Source organism: Cervus elaphus, chromosome 24 (genome assembly GCF_910594005.1).
Source record: "Cervus elaphus chromosome 24, mCerEla1.1, whole genome shotgun sequence".
Classification (NCBI taxonomy): domain Eukaryota; kingdom Metazoa; phylum Chordata; class Mammalia; order Artiodactyla; family Cervidae; genus Cervus; species Cervus elaphus.
This window is the reverse complement of record NC_057838.1, coordinates 9181917-9201048: the sequence shown is the minus strand read 5'-3', so window position 1 is coordinate 9201048 and position 19132 is coordinate 9181917.

The window sequence follows — 19132 nt, the reverse complement described above, 5'->3', positions numbered from 1 at the left end:
CGGAGATCAGTGCCTCCAAGGGAGACGATTCCTGACTCCTCATGAAACTTGATAGGAGTCCCAGGATTCCTGTGGCACGTGGAAAGGGAACCTTGGTCAACCGCCTCAGCTGGAGAGGCGTTCCAATTGTCCTGCCAGGCTCGAGGAGAATCCCGACTTGTCCCTCGCAACTAGGAAGGAGTCCTGACGTCGCTGAACAAACACGTGGGTGGAAGGGCCATCGCCGTCGTAACACGAGAATATACCCCAGGTTCTTGCCGCAACTCGAGAAAAACCATGAGACATCCCCCTCGCGTGAGATGAGGCCCGATTCCCCTGCACTGCATGCAGAGCAATTCCGTGTTACACATCAAACATGAAAGAAGCCTTGATTTCCTTGATGGCACTCCAGAGAAACCCCAAGAACACTGTTTCAAGGCTAGAGGGATCCTGAGGTCACTGTAGCAACACGAAAGAGCTCCGTGGACCAAAAATCAACTCGAGATGAGAGGTTAGTCCCTGGCTTCGACTTCAGAGGAATACCACCTTACCACAAGCACCTCAAGAGGAGGCTTCTCTCAGCTCTAGGTATGTGAAAGGGACCCTGAGTTTGCGGCCTGAAGTGGAATGGACTCTGCGATGCCCTGACACGAAATAAGGCCGGATATCCCTGCAGTGACTTGAATGCAGTCTCATCTTGCATCTCCCAAGATGAAAGGATGTCTGAATCCCCTGTGGAGACCACAGAGAAAGACCTAGTTCCCCACTTCATGGCGACCGGAGGCCTCACATCCTTTGAAAACTCCAGAGGTACGCGGAGATCAGTGCCTCCAAAGGAGACGATGCCTGACTCCTCGTGAAAATTGATACAAGTCCCAGGATTCCTGTGGCACGTGGAAAGGGACCCTTGGTCTCCCGCCTCAGCTGGAGAGGAGTCCCAATTGCCCTGCCAAGCCTCGAGGAGAATCCCGAGTTGTCCCTCGCAACTAGGCAGGAGTCCCTGCGTCGCTGACCAAACACGTGGGTGGAAGGGCCATCCTCGTCGTAACTCGAGAATATACCCAAGGTTCCCACCGCAACTCGAGAAAAACCATGAGACTTCCCCCTCGCCGCGAGATGAGACCCGATTCCCCTGCACTGCGTGCAGAGCAATTCCGTGTTGCACATCACACATGAAAGGAGCCTTGATTTCCTTGATGGCACTCCAGAGAAACCCCAAGAACACTGTTTCAAGGCTAGAGGGATCCTGAGGTCACTGTAGCCACACCAAAGAGCTCCGTGGACCAAAAATCAACTCGAGATGAGAGGTTAGTCCCTGGCTTCGACTCCAGAGGAATACCACCTTACCACAAGCACCTCAAGAGGAGGCTTCTCTCAGCTCTAGGTATGTGAGAGGGACCCTGAGTTTGCGGCCTCAAGTGGAATGGACACCGCGATGCCCTGACTCGAAATAAGGCCAGATATCTCTGCAGTGACTTGAATGCCGGCTCGTCTTGTATCTCCCAAGATGAAAGGATGTTTGAATCCCCTGTGGAGACCACAGAGAAAGACCTAGTTCCCCACCTCATCGCGACCTGAGGCCTCAAATCCTTTGAAAACTCCAGAGGTACGCGGAGATCAGTGCCTCCAAAGGAGACGATGCCTGACTCCTCGTGAAACTTGATAGGAGTCCCAGGATTCCTGTGGCACGTGGAAAGGGACACTTGGTTTCCCGCCTCAGCTGGAGAGGCGTCCCAATTGCCCTGCCAAGCCTCAAGGAGAATCCCGAGTTGTCCCTCGCAACTAGGCAGGAGTCCGGACGTCGCTGATCAAACACGTGGGTGGAAGGGCCATCCCCGTCGTAGCTCGAGAATATACCCCAGGTTCCCGCCGCAACTCGAGAAAAACCATGAGACTTCCCCCTCGCCGCAAGAGGAGGCCCGATTCCCCTGCACTGCATTCAAAGCATTTCCGTATTACACATCAAACATGAAAGGAGCCTTGATTTCCTTGATGGCACTCCAGAGAAAACCCAAGAACACTGTTTCAAAGCTAGAGGGATCCTGAGGTCACTGTAGCCACACGAAAGAGCTCCGTGGACCACAAATCAACTCGAGATGAGAGGTTAGTCCCTGGCTTCGACTCCAGACGAATACCACCTTACCACAAGCACCTCAAGAGGAGGCTTCTCTCAGCTCTAGGTATGTGAGAGGGACCCTGAGTTTGCGGCCTCAAGTGGAATGGACACCGCAATGCCCTGACACGAAATAAGGCCGGATATCCTTGCAGTGACTTGAATGCAGGCTGGTCTTGCATCTCCCAAGATGAAAGGATGTCTGAATCCCCTGTGGAGACCACAGAGAAAGACCTAGTTCCCCACCTCATTGCGACCGGAGGCGTCACATCCTTTGAAAACTCCAGACGTACGCGGAGATCAGTGCCTCCAAAGGAGACGATGCCTGACTCCTCGTGAAACTTGATAGGAGTCCCAGGATTCCTGTGGCACGTGGAAAGGGACCCTTGGTCTCCCGCCTCAGCTGGAGAGGCGTCCCAATTGCCCTGCCAAGCCTCGAGGAGAATCCCGAGTTGTCCCTCGCAACTAGGCATGAGTCCTGACGTCGCTGAACAAACATGTGGGTGGAAGGGCCATCCCCGTCGTAACTCGAGAATATACCCCAGGTTCCCGCCGCAACTCGAGAAAAACCATGAGACGTCCCACACACCGCGAGATAAGGCCAGATTCCCCTGCAGTGCGTGCAGAGCAATTCCGTATTGCACATCACACATGAAAGGAGCCTTGATTTCCTTGATGGCACTCCAGAGAAACCCCAAGAACACTGTTTCAAGGCTAGAGGGATCCTAAGGTCACTGTAGCTACACGAAAGAGCTCCGTGGACCAAAAATCAACTCGAGATGAGAGGTTAGTCCCTGGCTTCGACTCCAGAGGAATACCACCTTACCACAAGCACCTCAAGAGGAGGCTTCTCTCAGCTCTAGGTATGTGAGAGGGACCCTGAGTTTGCGGCCTCAAGTGGAATGGACACCGCGATGCCCTGACTCGAAATAAGGCCGGATATCCCTGCAGTGACTTAAATGCAGGCTCGTCTTGCATCTCCCAACACGAAAGGATGTCTGAATCCCCCGTGGAGACCACAGAGAAAGACCTAGTTCCCCACCTCATCGCGACCGGAGGCCTCACATCCTTTGAAAACTTCAGAGGTACGCGGATATCAGTGCCTCAAAGTAGACGATGCCTGACTCCTCGTGAAACTTGATACGAGTCCCAGGATTCCTGTGGCACGTGGAAAGGGACCCTTGGTCTCCCGCCTCAGCTGGAGAGGCGTCCCAAATGCCCTGCCAAGTCTCGAGGAGAATCCCGAGTTGTCCCTCGCAACTAGGCAGGAGTCCTGACGTCGCTGAACAAACACGTGGGTGGAAGGGCCATCCCCGTCATAACTCGAGAATATACCACAGGTTCCTGCCGCAACTCGAGAAAAACCATGAGACCTCCGCTTCGCCGCAAGATGAGGCCCGATTCCCCTGCACTGCGTGCAGAGCAATTCCGTGTTGCACATCACACATGAAAGGAGCCTTGATTTCCTTGATGGCACTCCAGAGAAACCCCAAGAACACTGTTTCAAGGCTAGAGGGATCCTGAGGTCACTGTAGCAACACGAAAGAGCTCCGCGGACCACAAATCAACTGGAGATGAGAGGTTAGTCCCTGGCTTCAACTCCAGAGGAATACCACCTTACCACAAGCACCTCAAGAGGAGGCTTCTCTCAGCTCTAGGTATGTGAGAGGGACCCTGAGATTGCAGCCTCAATTCGAATGGACACTGCGATGCCCTGACTCGAAATAAGGCCGGATATAACTGCAGTGACTTGAATGCAGGCTCGTCTTGCATCTCCCAAGACGAAAGGATGTCTGAATCCCCTGTGGAGACCACAGAGAAAGACCTAGTTCCCCACCTCATCGCGACCGGAGGCCTCACATCCTTTGAAAACTCCAGAGGTACGCGGAGATCAGTGCCTCCAAGAGAGACGATTCCTGACTCCTCGTGAAACTTGATAGGAGTCCCAGGATTCCTGTGGCACGTGGAAAGGGAGCCTTGGTCCCCCGCCTCAGCTGGAGAGGCGTTCCAATTGCCCTGCCAAGCCTCTAGGAGAATCCCGAGTTGTCCCTCGCAACTAGGAAGGAGTCCTGACGTCGCTGAAAAAACACGTGGGTGGAAGGGCCATCCCCGTCGTAACACGAGAATATACCCCAGGTTCTCTCCGCAACTCGAGAAAAACCATGAGACTTCCCCCTCGCCGCGAGATGAGGCCCGATTCCCCTGCAGTGCGTGCAGAGCAATTCCGTGTTACACATCAAACATGAAAGAAGCCTTGATTTCCTTGATGGCACTCCAGAGAAACCCCAAGAACACTGTTTCAAGGCTAGAGGGATCCTGAGGTCACTGTAGCCACACGAAAGAGCTCCGTGGACCACAAATCAACTCGAGATGAGAGGTTAGTCCCTGGATTCAACTCCAGAGGAATACCACCTTACCACAAGCACCTCAAGAGGAGGCTTCTCTCAGCTCTAGGTATGTGAGAGGGACCCTGAGTTTGCGGCCTCAAGTGGAATGGACACCGCTATGCCCTGACTCAAAATAAGGCCGAATATCCCTGCAGTGACTTGAATGCAGGCTCATCTTGCATCTCCGAAGACGACAGGATGTCTGAATCCCCTGTGGAGACCACAGAGAAAGACCTAGTTCCCCACCTCATCACGACCGGAGGCCTCACATCCTTTGAAAACTCCAGAGGTACGCGGAGATCAGTGCCTCCAAAGGAGCCGATGCCTGACTCCTCGTGAAACTTGATAGGAGTCCCAGGATTCCTGTGGCACGTGGAAAGGGACCCTTGGTCTCCCGCCTCAGGTGGAGAGGCGTCCCAATTGCCCTGCCAAGCCTCGAGGAGAATCCCGAGTTGTCCCTCGCAACTAAGCAGGAGTCCCTGCGTCGCTGACCAAACACGTGGGTGGAAGGGCCATCTTCGTCGTAACTCGAGAATATACCCCAGGTTCCCGCCGCAACTCGAGAAAAACCATGAGACTTCCCCCTCGCCGCGAGATGAGACCCGATTCCCCTGCACTGCGTGCAGAGCAATTCCGTGTTGCACATCACACATGAAAGGAGCCTTGATTTCCTTGATGGCACTCCAGAGAAACCCCAAGAACACTGTTTCAAGGCTAGAGGGATACTGAGGTCACTGTAGCAACACGAAAGAGCTCCGTGGACCAAAAATCAACTCGAGATGAGAGGTTAGTCCGTGGCTTCGACTCCAGAGGCATACCACCTTACCACAAGCACCTCAAGAGGAGGCTTCTCTCAGCTCTAGGTATGTGAGTGGGACCCTGAGTTTGCGGCCTCAAGTGGAATGTACACTGCGATGCCCTGACGCGAAATAAGGCCGGATATCCCTGCAGTGACTTGAATGCAGGCTCGTCTTGCATCTCCCAAGATGAAAGGATGTCGGAATCCCCTGTGGAGACCACAGAGAAAGACCTAGTTCCCCACTTCATGGCGACCGGGGGCCTCACATCCTTTGAAAACTCCAGAGGTACGCGGAGATCAGTGCCTCCAAAGGAGACGATGCCTGACTCCTCGTGAAACTTGATAGGAGTCCCAGGATTCCTGTGGCACGTGGAAAGGTACCCTTGGTCTCCCGCCTTAGCTGGAGAGGCGTCCCAGTTGCCCTGCCAAACCTCGAGGAGAATCCCGAGTTGTCCCTCGCAACTAGGCAGGAGTCCTGACGTCGCTGAACAAACACGTGGGTGGAAGGGCCATCCCCGTCGTAACTCGAGAATATACCCCAGGTTCCCGCCGCAACTCGAGAAAAACCATGAGACGTCCCCCTCGCCGCGAGATGAGGCCAGATTCCCCTGCAGTGCGTGCAGAGCAATTCCGTGCTGCACATCACACATGAAAGGAGCCTTGATTTCCTTGATGGCACTCCAGAGAAACCCCAAGAACACTGTTTCAAGGCTAGAGGGATCCTGAGGTCACTGTAGCTACACGAAAGAGCTCCGTGGACCAAAAATCAACTCGAGATGAGAGGTTAGTCCCTGGCTTCAACTCCAGAGGAATACCACCTTACCACAAGCACCTCAAGAGGAGGCTTCTCTCAGCTCTAGGTATGTGAGAGGGACCCTGAGTTTGCGGCATCAAGTGGAATGGACACCGCGATGCCCTGACTCGAAATAAGGCCGGATATCCCTGCAGTGACTTGAATGCAGGCTCGGCTTGCATTTCCCAAGACGAAAGGATGTCTGAATCCCTTGTGGAAACCACAGAGAAAGACCTAGTTCCCCACCTCATCGCGACCGGAGGCCTCACATACTTTGAAAATTCCAGAGGTACACTGAGATCAGTGCCTCCAAAGGAGACGATGCCTGACTCCTCGTGAAACTTGATAGGAGTCCCAGGATTCCTGTGGCACGTGGAAAGGGACCCTTGGTCTCCCGCCTCTGCTGGAGAGGCGTCCCAATTGCCCTGCCAAGTCTCGAGGAGAATCCCGAGTTGTCCCTCGCAACTAGGCAGGAGTCCTGACGTCGCTGAACAAACACGTGGGTGGAAGGGCCATCCCCGTCATAACTCGAGAATATACCACAGGTTCCCACCGCAACTCGAGAAAAACCATGAGACTTCCGCCTCGCCGCAAGATGAGGCCCGATTCCCCTGCACTGCATTCAAAGCAATTCAGTATTGTACATCAAACATGAAAGGAGCCTTGATTTCCTTGATGGCACTCCAGAGAAACCCCAAGAACACTGTTTCAAGGCTAGAGGGATCTGAGGTCAGTGTAGCAACACGAAAGGGCTCCGTGGACCACAAATCAACTGGAGATGAGAGGTTAGTCCCTGGCTTCAACTCCAGAGGAATACCACCTTACCACAAGCACCTCAAGAGGAGGCTTCTCTCAGCTCTAGGTATGTGAGAGGGACCCTGAGATTGCAGCCTCAATTCGAATGGACACTGCGATGCCCTGACTCGAAATAAGGCCGGATATAACTGCAGTGACTTGAATGCAGGCTCGTCTTGCATCTCCCAAGACGAAAGGATGTCTGAATCCCCTGTGGAGACCACAGAGAAAGACCTAGTTCCCCACCTCATCGCGACCGGAGGCCTCACATCCTTTGAAAACTCCAGAGGTACGCGGAGATCAGTGCCTCCAAGAGAGACGATTCCTGACTCCTCGTGAAACTTGATAACAGTCCCAGGATTCCTGTGGCACGTGGAAAGGGAGCCTTGGTCCCCCGCCTCAGCTGGAGAGGCGTTCCAATTGCCCTGCCAAGCCTCTAGGAGAATCCCGAGTTGTCCCTCGCAACTAGGAAGGAGTCCTGACGTCGCTGAAAAAACACGTGGGTGGAAGGGCCATCCCCGTCGTAACACGAGAATATACCCCAGGTTCTCTCCGCAACTCGAGAAAAACCATGAGACTTCCCCCTCGCCGCGAGATGAGGCCCGATTCCCCTGCAGTGCGTGCAGAGCAATTCCGTGTTACACATCAAACATGAAAGAAGCCTTGATTTCCTTGATGGCACTCCAGAGAAACCCCAAGAACACTGTTTCAAGGCTAGAGGGATCCTGAGGTCACTGTAGCCACACGAAAGAGCTCCGTGGACCACAAATCAACTCGAGATGAGAGGTTAGTCCCTGGATTCAACTCCAGAGGAATACCACCTTACCACAAGCACCTCAAGAGGAGGCTTCTCTCAGCTCTAGGTATGTGAGAGGGACCCTGAGTTTGCGGCCTCAAGTGGAATGGACACCGCTATGCCCTGACTCAAAATAAGGCCGAATATCCCTGCAGTGACTTGAATGCAGGCTCATCTTGCATCTCCGAAGACGACAGGATGTCTGAATCCCCTGTGGAGACCACAGAGAAAGACCTAGTTCCCCACCTCATCACGACCGGAGGCCTCACATCCTTTGAAAACTCCAGAGGTACGCGGAGATCAGTGCCTCCAAAGGAGCCGATGCCTGACTCCTCGTGAAACTTGATAGGAGTCCCAGGATTCCTGTGGCACGTGGAAAGGGACCCTTGGTCTCCCGCCTCAGGTGGAGAGGCGTCCCAATTGCCCTGCCAAGCCTCGAGGAGAATCCCGAGTTGTGCCTCGCAACTAAGCAGGAGTCCCTGCGTCGCTGACCAAACACGTGGGTGGAAGGGCCATCTTCGTCGTAACTCGAGAATATACCCCAGGTTCCCGCCGCAACTCGAGAAAAACCATGAGACTTCCCCCTCGCCGCGAGATGAGACCCGATTCCCCTGCACTGCGTGCAGAGCAATTCCGTGTTGCACATCACACATGAAAGGAGCCTTGATTTCCTTGATGGCACTCCAGAGAAACCCCAAGAACACTGTTTCAAGGCTAGAGGGATACTGAGGTCACTGTAGCAACACGAAAGAGCTCCGTGGACCAAAAATCAACTCGAGATGAGAGGTTAGTCCGTGGCTTCGACTCCAGAGGCATACCACCTTACCACAAGCACCTCAAGAGGAGGCTTCTCTCAGCTCTAGGTATGTGAGTGGGACCCTGAGTTTGCGGCCTCAAGTGGAATGTACACTGCGATGCCCTGACTCGAAATAAGGCCGGATATCCCTGCAGTGACTTGAATGCAGGCTCGTCTTGCATCTCCCAAGATGAAAGGATGTCGGAATCCCCTGTGGAGACCACAGAGAAAGACCTAGTTCCCCACTTCATGGCGACCGGGGGCCTCACATCCTTTGAAAACTCCAGAGGTACGCGGAGATCAGTGCCTCCAAAGGAGACGATGCCTGACTCCTCGTGAAACTTGATAGGAGTCCCAGGATTCCTGTGGCACGTGGAAAGGTACCCTTGGTCTCCCGCCTTAGCTGGAGAGGCGTCCCAGTTGCCCTGCCAAACCTCGAGGAGAATCCCGAGTTGTCCCTCGCAACTAGGAAGGAGTCCTGACGTCGCTGAACAAACACGTGTGTGGAAGGGCCATCCCCGTCGTAACTCGAGAATATACCCCAGGTTCCCGCCGCAACTCGAGAAAAACCATGAGACGTCCCCCTCGCCGCGAGATGAGGCCAGATTCCCCTGCAGTGCGTGCAGAGCAATTCCGTGCTGCACATCACACATGAAAGGAGCCTTGATTTCCTTGATGGCACTCCAGAGAAACCCCAAGAACACTGTTTCAAGGCTAGAGGGATCCTGAGGTCACTGTAGCTACACGAAAGAGCTCCGTGGACCAAAAATCAACTCGAGATGAGAGGTTAGTCCCTGGCTTCAACTCCAGAGGAATACCACCTTACCACAAGCACCTCAAGAGGAGGCTTCTCTCAGCTCTAGGTATGTGAGAGGGACCCTGAGTTTGCGGCATCAAGTGGAATGGACACCGCGATGCCCTGACTCGAAATAAGGCCGGATATCCCTGCAGTGACTTGAATGCAGGCTCGGCTTGCATTTCCCAAGACGAAAGGATGTCTGAATCCTTGTGGAAACCACAGAGAAAGACCTAGTTCCCCACCTCATCGCGACCGGAGGCCTCACATACTTTGAAAATTCCAGAGGTACACTGAGATCAGTGCTTCCAAAGGAGACGATGCCTGACTCCTCGTGAAACTTGATAGGAGTCCCAGGATTCCTGTGGCACGTGGAAAGGGACCCTTGGTCTCCCGCCTCAGCTGGAGAGGCGTCCCAATTGCCCTGCCAAGCCTCGAGGAGAATCCCGAATTTTCCCTCGCAACTAGGCAGGAGTCCTGCCGTCGCTGAACAAACACGTGGGTGGAAGGGCCATCCCCGTCGTAACTCGAGAATATACCACAGGTTCCCGCCGCAAGTCGAGAAAAACCATGAGACTTCCCTCTCACCGCGAGATGAGGCCCGATTCCCCTGCACTGCGTGCAGAGCAATTCCGTGTTGCACATCACACATGAAAGGAGCCTTGATTTCCTTGATGGCACTCCAGAGAAACCCCAAGAACACTGTTTCAAGGCTAGAGGGATCCTGAGGTCACTGTAGCAACACGAAAGAGCTTCGTGAACCACAAATCAACTGGAGATGAGAGGTTAGTCTCTGGCTTCAACTCCAGAGGAATACCACCTTACCACAAGCACCTCAAGAGGAGCCTTCTCTCAGCTCTAGGTATGTGAGAGGGACCCTGAGTTTGCAGCCTCAATTCGAATGGACACTGCGATGCCCTGACTCGAAATAAGGCCGGATATAACTGCAGTGACTTGAATGCAGGCTCGTCTTGCATCTCCCAAGACGAAAGGATGTCTGAATCCCCTGTGGAGACCACAGAGAAAGACCTAGTTCCCCACCTCATCGCGACCGGAGGCCTCACATCCTTTGAAAACTCCAGAGGTACGCGGAGATCAGTGCCTCCAAGGGAGACGATTCCTGACCCCTCGTGAAACTTGATAACAGTCCCAGGATTCCTGTGGCACGTGGAAAGGGAACCTTGGTCCCCCGCCTCAGCTGGAGAGGCGTTCCAATTGCCCTGCCAAGCCTCGAGGAGAATCCCGAGTTGTCCCTCGCAACTAGGAAGGAGTCCTGACGTCGCTGAACAAACACGTGTGTGGAAGGGCCATCCCCGTCGTAACTCGAGAATATACCCCAGGTTCCCGCCGCAACTCGAGAAAAACCATGAGACGTCCCCCTCGCCGCGAGATGAGGCCAGATTCCCCTGCAGTGCGTGCAGAGCAATTCCGTGCTGCACATCACACATGAAAGGAGCCTTGATTTCCTTGATGGCACTCCAGAGAAACCCCAAGAACACTGTTTCAAGGCTAGAGGGATCCTGAGGTCACTGTAGCTACACGAAAGAGCTCCGTGGACCAAAAATCAACTCGAGATGAGAGGTTAGTCCCTGGCTTCAACTCCAGAGGAATACCACCTTACCACAAGCACCTCAAGAGGAGGCTTCTCTCAGCTCTAGGTATGTGAGAGGGACCCTGAGTTTGCGGCATCAAGTGGAATGGACACCGCGATGCCCTGACTCGAAATAAGGCCGGATATCCCTGCAGTGACTTGAATGCAGGCTCGGCTTGCATTTCCCAAGACGAAAGGATGTCTGAATCCCTTGTGGAAACCACAGAGAAAGACCTAGTTCCCCACCTCATCGCGACCGGAGGCCTCACATACTTTGAAAATTCCAGAGGTACACTGAGATCAGTGCCTCCAAAGGAGACGATGCCTGACTCCTCGTGAAACTTAATAGGAGTCCCAGGATTCATGTGGCACGTGGAAAGGGACCCTTGGTCTCCCGCCTCTGCTGGAGAGGCGTCCCAATTGCCCTGCCAAGTCTCGAGGAGAATCCCGAGTTGTCCCTCGCAACTAGGCAGGAGTCCTGACGTCGCTGAACAAACACGTGGGTGGAAGGGCCATCCCCGTCATAACTCGAGAATATTCCACAGGTTCCCGCCGCAACTCGAGAAAAACCATGAGACTTCCGCCTCGCCACAAGATGAGGCCCGATTCCCCTGCACTGCATTCAAAGCAATTCAGTATTGTACATCAAACATGAAAGGAGCCTTGATTTCCTTGATGGCACTCCAGAGAAACCCCAAGAACACTGTTTCAAGGCTAGAGGGATCTGAGGTCAGTGTAGCAACACGAAAGGGCTCTGTGGACCAAGAATCAACTCGAGATGAGAGGTTAGTCCCTGGCTTCAACACCAGAGGAATACCACCTTACCACAAGCACCTCAAGAGGAGGCTTCTCTCAGCTCTAGGTATGTGAGAGGGACCCTGAGTTTGCGGCCTCAAGTGGAATGGACACTGCGATGCCCTGACGCGAAATAACGCCGGATATCTCTGCAGTGACTTGAATGCAGGCTCGTCTTGCATCTCCCAAGACGAAAGGATGTCTGAATCCCCTGTGGAGACCACAGAGAAAGACCAAGTTCCCCACCTCATCGCGACGGGAGGCCTCACATCCTTTGAAAACTCCAGACGTACGTAGAGATCAGTGCCTCCAAGGGAGACGATGCCTGACTCCTCGTGAAACTTGATAGGAGTCCCAGGATTCCTGTGGCACGTGGAAAGGGACCCTTGGTCTCCCGCCTCAGCTGGAGAGGCGTCCCAATTGCCCTGCCAAGCCTCGAGGAGAATCCCGAGTTTTCCCTCGCAACTAGGCAGGAGTCCTGCCGTCGCTGAACAAACACGTGGGTGGAAGGGCCATCCCCGTCGTAACTCGAGAATATACCCCAGGTTCCCGCCGCAACTCGCGAAAAACCATGAGACTTCCCTCTCACCGCGAGATGAGGCCCGATTCCCCTGCACTGCGTGCAGAGCAATTCCGTGTTGCACATCACACATGAAAGGAGCCTTGATTTCCTTGATGGCACTCCAGAGAAACCCCAAGAACACTGTTTCAAGGCTAGAGGGATCCTGAGGTCACTGTAGCAACACGAAAGAGCTCCGTGAACCACAAATCAACTGGAGATGAGAGGTTAGTCTCTGGCTTCAACTCCAGAGGAATACCACCTTACCACAAGCACCTCAAGAGGAGCCTTCTCTCAGCTCTAGGTATGTGAGAGGGACCCTGAGTTTGCAGCCTCAATTCGAATGGACACTGCCATGCCCTGACTCGAAATAAGGCCGGATATAACTGCAGTGACTTGAATGCAGGCTCGTCTTGCCTCTCCCAAGACGAAAGGATGTCTGAATCCCCTGTGGAGACCACAGAGAAAGACCTAGTTCCCCACCTCATCGCGACCGGAGGCCTCACATTGTTTGAAAACTTCAGACGTACGCGGAGATCAGTGCCTCCAAAGGAGACGATGCCTGACTCCTCGTGAAACTTGATAGGAGTCCCAGGATTCCTGTGGCACGTGGAAAGGGACCCTTGGTCACCCGCCTCAGCTGGAGAGGCGTCACAGTTGCACTGCCAACCTTCGAGGACAATCCCGAGTTGTCCCTCGCAACTAGGCAGGAGTCCTGCCGTCGCTGAACCAACACGTGTGTGGAAGGGCCATCCCCGTCGTAAGTCGAGAATATACCCCAGGTTCCCGCCCCAACTCGAGAAAAACCATGAGACTTCCCCCTCGCCGCGAGATGAGGCCCGATTCCCCTGCATTGAGTGCAGAGCAATTCCGTGTTGCACATCACACATGAAAGGAGCCTTGATTTCCTTGATGGCACTCCAGAGAAACCCCAAGAACACTGTTTCAAGGCTAGAGGGATCCTGAGGTCACTGTAGCAACACGAAAGAGCTCCGTGCACCAAAAATCAACTCGAGATGAGAGGTTAGTCCCTGGCTTCGACTCCAGAGGAATACCACCTTACCACAAGCACCTCAAGAGGAGGCTTCTCTCAGCTCTAGGTATGTGAGAGGGACCCTGAGTTTGCGGCCTCAAGTGGAATGGACACCGCGATGCCCTGACTCGAAATAAGGCCGGATATCCCTGCAGTGACTTGAATGCCGGCTCGTCTTGCATCTCCCAAGATGAAAAGATGTTTGAATCCCCTGTGGAGACCACAGAGAAAGACCTAGTTCCCCACCTCATCGCGACCGGAGGCCTCACATCCTTTGAAAACTCCAGAGGTACGCGGAGATCAGTGCCTCCAAAGGAGACGATGCCTGACTCCTCGTGAAACTTGATAGGAGTCCCAGGATTCCTGTGGCACGTGGAAAGGGACCCTTGGTCTCCCGCCTCAGCTGGAGAGGCGTCCCAGTTGCACTGCCAACCTTCGAGGACAATCCCGAGTTGTCCCTCGCAACTAGGCAGGAGTCCTGACGTCGCTGAACAAACATGTGTGTGGAAGGGCCATCCCCGTCGTAACTCGAGAATATACCCCAGGTTCTCGCCGCAACTCGAGAAAAACCATGAGACTTCCCCCTCGCCGCGAGATGAGGCCCGATTCCCCTGCACTGCGTGCAGAGCAATTCCGTGTTGCACATCACACATGAAAGGAGCCTTGATTTCCTTGATGGCACTCCAGAGAAACCCCAAGAACACTGTTTCAAGGCTAGAGGGATCCTGAGGTCACTGTAGCCACACGAAAGAGCTCCGTGGACCAAAAATCAACTCGAGATGAGAGGTTAGTCCCTGGCTTCGACTCCAGAGGAATACCACCTTACCACAAGCACCTCAAGAGGAGGCTTCTCTCAGCTCTAGGTATGTGAAAGGGACCCTGAGTTTGCGGCCTCAAGTGGAATGGACACCGCGATGCCCTGACTCGAAATAAGGCGGGATATCCCTGCAGTGACTTGAATGCAGGCTCGTCTTCCCTCTCCCAAGACGAAAGGATATCTGAATCCCCTCTGGAGACCACAGAGAAAGACCTAGTTCCCCATCTCATCGCGACCGGAGGCCTCACATCCTTTGAAAACTCCAGAGGTACGCGGAGATCAGTGCCTCCAAAGGGGACGATGCCTGACTCCTCGTGAAACTTGATAGGAGTCCCAGGATTCCTGTGACACGTTGAAAGGGACCCTTGGTCTCCCGCCTCAGCTGGAGAGGCGTCCCAGTTGCACTGCCAACCTTCGAGGACAATCCCGAGTTGTCCCTCGCAACTAGGCAGGAGTCCTGACGTCGCTGAAGAAACACGTGGGTGGAAGGGCCATTCCCGTCGTAACTCGAGAATATACCACAGGTTCCCGCCGCAACTCGTCAAAAACCATGAGACTTCCCCCTCGCCGCGAGATGAGCCCCGATTCCCCTGCACTGCGTGCAGAGCAATTCCGTGTTGCACATCAAACATGAAAGGAGCCTTGATTTCCTTGATGGCACTCCAGAGAAACCCCAAGAACACTGTTTCAAGGCTAGAGGGATCCTGAGGTCACTGTAGCAACACGAAAGAGCTCCGTGGACCAAAAATCAACTCGAGATGAAAGGTTAGTCCCTGGCTTCGACTCCAGAGGAATACCACCTTACCACAAGCACCTCAAGAGGAGGCTTGTCTCAGCTCTAGGTATGTGAGAGGGACCCTGAGTTTGCGGCCTGAAGTGGAATGGACTCTGCGATGCCCTGACACGAAAAAAGGCCGGATATCCCTGCAGTGACTTGAATGCAGGCTCGTCTTGCATCTCCCAAGATGAAAGGATGTCTGAATCCCCTGTGGAGACCACAGAGAAGGACCTAGTTCCCCACTTCATGGCGACCGGAGGCCTCACATCCTTTGAAAACTCCAGAGGTACGCGGAGATCAGTGCCTCCAAAGGAGACGATGCCTGACTCCTCGTGAAACTTGATAGGAGTCCCAGGATTCCTGTGGCACGTGGAAAGGGACCCTTGATCTCCCGCCTCAGCTGGAGAGGCGTCCCAATTGCCCTGGCAAGCCTCGAGGAGAATCCCGAGTTGTCCCTCGCAACTAGGCAGGAGTCCTGACGTGGCTGAACAAACACGTGTGTGGAAGGGCATCCCCGTCGTAACTCGAGAATATACCCCAGGTTCCCGCCGCAAGTCGAGAAAAACCATGAGACTTCCCCCTCGCCGTGAGATGAGGCCCGATTCCCCTGCACTGCATGCAGAGCAATTCCGTGTTGCACATCACACATGAAAGGAGTCTTGATTTCCTTGATGGCACTCCAGAGAAACCCCAAGAACACTGTTTCAAGGCTAGAGGGATCCTGAGGTCACTGTAGCAACACGAAAGAGCTCCGTGGACCACAAATCAACTCGAGACGAGAGGTTAGTCCCTGGCTTCGACTCCAGAGGAATACCACCTTACCCCAAGCACCTCAAGAGGAGGCTTGTCTCAGCTCTAGGTATGTGAGAGGGACCGTAATTTTGCGGCCTCAAGAGGAATGAACACTGCGATGCCCTGACTCGAAATAAGGCCGGATATCCCTGCAGTGACTTGACTGCAGGCTCGTCTTGCATCTCCCAAGACGAAAGGATGTCTAAATCCCCTGTAGGGACCAGAGAGAAAGACCTAGTTCCCCACCTCATCACGATCGGAGGCCTCACATCCTTTGAAAACTCCAGAGGTACGCGGAGATCAGTGCCTCCAAAGGAGCCGATGCCTGACTCCTCGTGAAACTTGATAGGAGTCCCAGGATTCCTGTGGCACGTGGAAAGGGACCCTTGGTCTCCCGCCTCAGCTGGAGAGGCGTCCCAATTGCCCTGCCAAGCCTCGAGGAGAATCCCGAGTTGTCCCTCGCAACTAGGCAGGAATCCTGCCGTCGCTGAACAAACACGTGGGTGGAAGGGCCATCCCCGTCGTAACTCGAGAATATACCCCAGGTTCCCGCCGCAACTCGAGAAAAACCATGAGACTTCCCCCTCGCCGCGAGATGAGGCCCGATTCCCCTGCACTGCGTGCAGAGCAATTCCGTGTTGCACATCACAGATGAAAGGAGCCTTGATTTCCTTGATGGCACTCCAGAGAAACCCCAAGAACACTGTTTCAAGGCTAGAGGGATCCTGAGGTCAGTGTAGCCACACGAAAGAGCTCCGTGGACCAAAAATCAACTCGAGATGAGAGGTTAGTCCCTGGCTTCGACTCCAGAGGAATATCACCTTACCACAAGCACCTCAAGAGGAGGCTTCTCTTAGCTCTAGGTATGTGAGAGGGACCCTGAGTTTGTAGCCTCAAGTGGAATGGACACCGCGATGCCCTGACTCGAAATAAGGCCGGATATCCCTGCAGTGACTTGAATGCAGGCTCGTCTTGCCTCTCCCAATACGAAAGGATGTCTGAATCCCCTGTGGAGACCACAGAGAAAGACCTAGTTCCCCACCTCATCGCGACCGGAGGCCTCACATCCTTTGAAAACTCCAGAGGTACGCGGAGATCAGTTCCTCCAAAGGAGACGATGCCTGACTCCTCGTGAAACTTGATAGGAGTCCCAGGATTCCTGTGGCACGTGGAAAGGGACCCTTGGTCTCGCGCCTCAGCTGGAGAGGCGTCCCAGTTGCACTGCCAACCTTCGAGGACAATCCCGAGTTGTCCCTCGCAACTAGGCAGGAGTCCTGCCGTCGCTGAACAAACACGTGTGTGGAAGGGCCATCCCCGTCGTAAGTCGAGAATATACCCCAGGTTTCCGCCGCAACTCGAGAAAAACCATGAGACTTCCCCCTCGCCGCGAGATGAAGCCCGATTCCCCTGCATTGAGTGCAGAGCAATTCCGTGTTGCACATCACACATGAAAGGAGCCTTGATTTCCTTGATGGCACTCCAGAGAAACCCCAAGAACACTGTTTCAAGGCTAGAGGGATCCTGAGGTCACTGTAGCTACACGAAAGAGCTCCGTGCACCACAAATCAACACGAGATGAGAGGTTAGTCCCTGGATTCGACTCCAGAGGAATACCACCTTACCACAAGCACCTCAAGAGGAGGCTTCTCTCAGCTCTAGGTATGTGAGAGGGACCCTGAGTTTGCGGCCTCAAGTGGAATGGACACTGCGATGCCCTGACGCGAAATAAGGCCAGATATCCCTGCAGTGACTTGAATGCAGGCTCGTCTTGCATCTCCCAAGATGAAAGGATGTCTGAATCCCCTGTGGAGACCACAGAGAAAGACCTAGTTCCCCACTTCATGGCGACCGGAGGCCTCACTTCCTTTGAAAACTCCAGAGGTACGCGGAGATCAGTGCCTCCAAAGGAGACGATACCTGACTCCTCGTGAAACTTGATAGGAGTCCCAGGATTCCTGTGGCACGTGGAAAGGGACCCTTGGTCTCCCGCCTCAGCTGGAGAGGCGTCCCAATTGCCCTCCCAAGCCTCGAGGAGAATCCCGAGTTTTCCCTCGCAACTAGGCAGGAGTCCTGCCGTCGCTGAACAAACACGTGGGTGGAAGGGCCATCCCCGTCGTAACTCGAGAATATACCCCAGGTTCCCGCCGCAACTCGAGAAAAACCATGAGACGTCCCCCTCGCCGCGAGATGAGGCCAGATTCACCTGCAGTGCGTGCAGAGCAATTCAGTGCTGCACATCACACATGAAAGGAGCCTTGATTTCCTTGATGGCACTCCAGAGAAACCCCAAGAACACTGTTTCAAGGCTAGAGGGATCCTGAGGTCACTGTAGCCACACGAAAGAGTTCCGTGGACCACAAATCAACTGGAGATGAGAGGTTAGTCCCTGGCTTCGACTCCAGAGGAAACCACCTTACCACAAGCACCTCAAGAGGAGGCTTCTCTCAGCTCTAGGTATGTGAGAGGGACCCTGAGTTTGCGGCCTCAAGTGGAAAGGACACCGCGATGCCCTGACTCGAAATAAGGCCGGATATCCCTGCAGTGACTTGAATGCAGGCTCGTCTTGCATCTCCCAAGATGAAAGGATGTCTGAATCCCCTGTGGAGACCACAGAGAAGGACCTAGTTCCCCACTTCATGGCGACCGGAGGCCTCACATCCTTTGAAAACTCCAGAGGTACGCGGAGATCAGTGCCTCCAAAGGAGACGATGCCTGACTCCTCGTGAAACTTGATAGGAGTCCCAGGATTCCTGTGGCACGTGGAAAGGGACCCTTGATCTCCCGCCTCAGCTGGAGAGGCGTCCCAATTGCCCTGGCAAGCCTCGAGGAGAATCCCGAGTTGTCCCTCGCAACTAGGCAGGAGTCCTGACGTGGCTGAACAAACACGTGTGTGGAAGGGCATCCCCGTCGTAACTCGAGAATATACCCCAGGTTCCCGCCGCAAGTCGAGAAAAACCATGAGACTTCCCCCTCGCCTGAGATGAGGCCCGATTCCCCTGCACTGCATGCAGAGCAATTCCGTGTTGCACATCACACATGAAAGGAGTCTTGATTTCCTTGATGGCACTCCAGAGAAACCCCAAGAACACTGTTTCAAGGCTAGAGGGATCCTGAGGTCACTGTAGCAACACGAAAGAGCTCCGTGGACCACAAATCAACTCGAGACGAGAGGTTAGTCCCTGGCTTCGACTCCAGAGGAATACCACCTTACCCCAAGCACCTCAAGAGGAGGCTTGTCTCAGCTCTAGGTATGTGAGAGGGACCGTAATTTTGCGGCCTCAAGAGGAATGAACACTGCGATGCCCTGACTCGAAATAAGGCCGGATATCCCTGCAGTGACTTGACTGCAGGCTCGTCTTGCATCTCCCAAGACGAAAGGATGTCTAAATCCCCTGTAGGGACCAGAGAGAAAGACCTAGTTCCCCACCTCATCACGATCGGAGGCCTCACATCCTTTGAAAACTCCAGAGGTACGCGGAGATCAGTGCCTCCAAAGGAGCCGATGCCTGACTC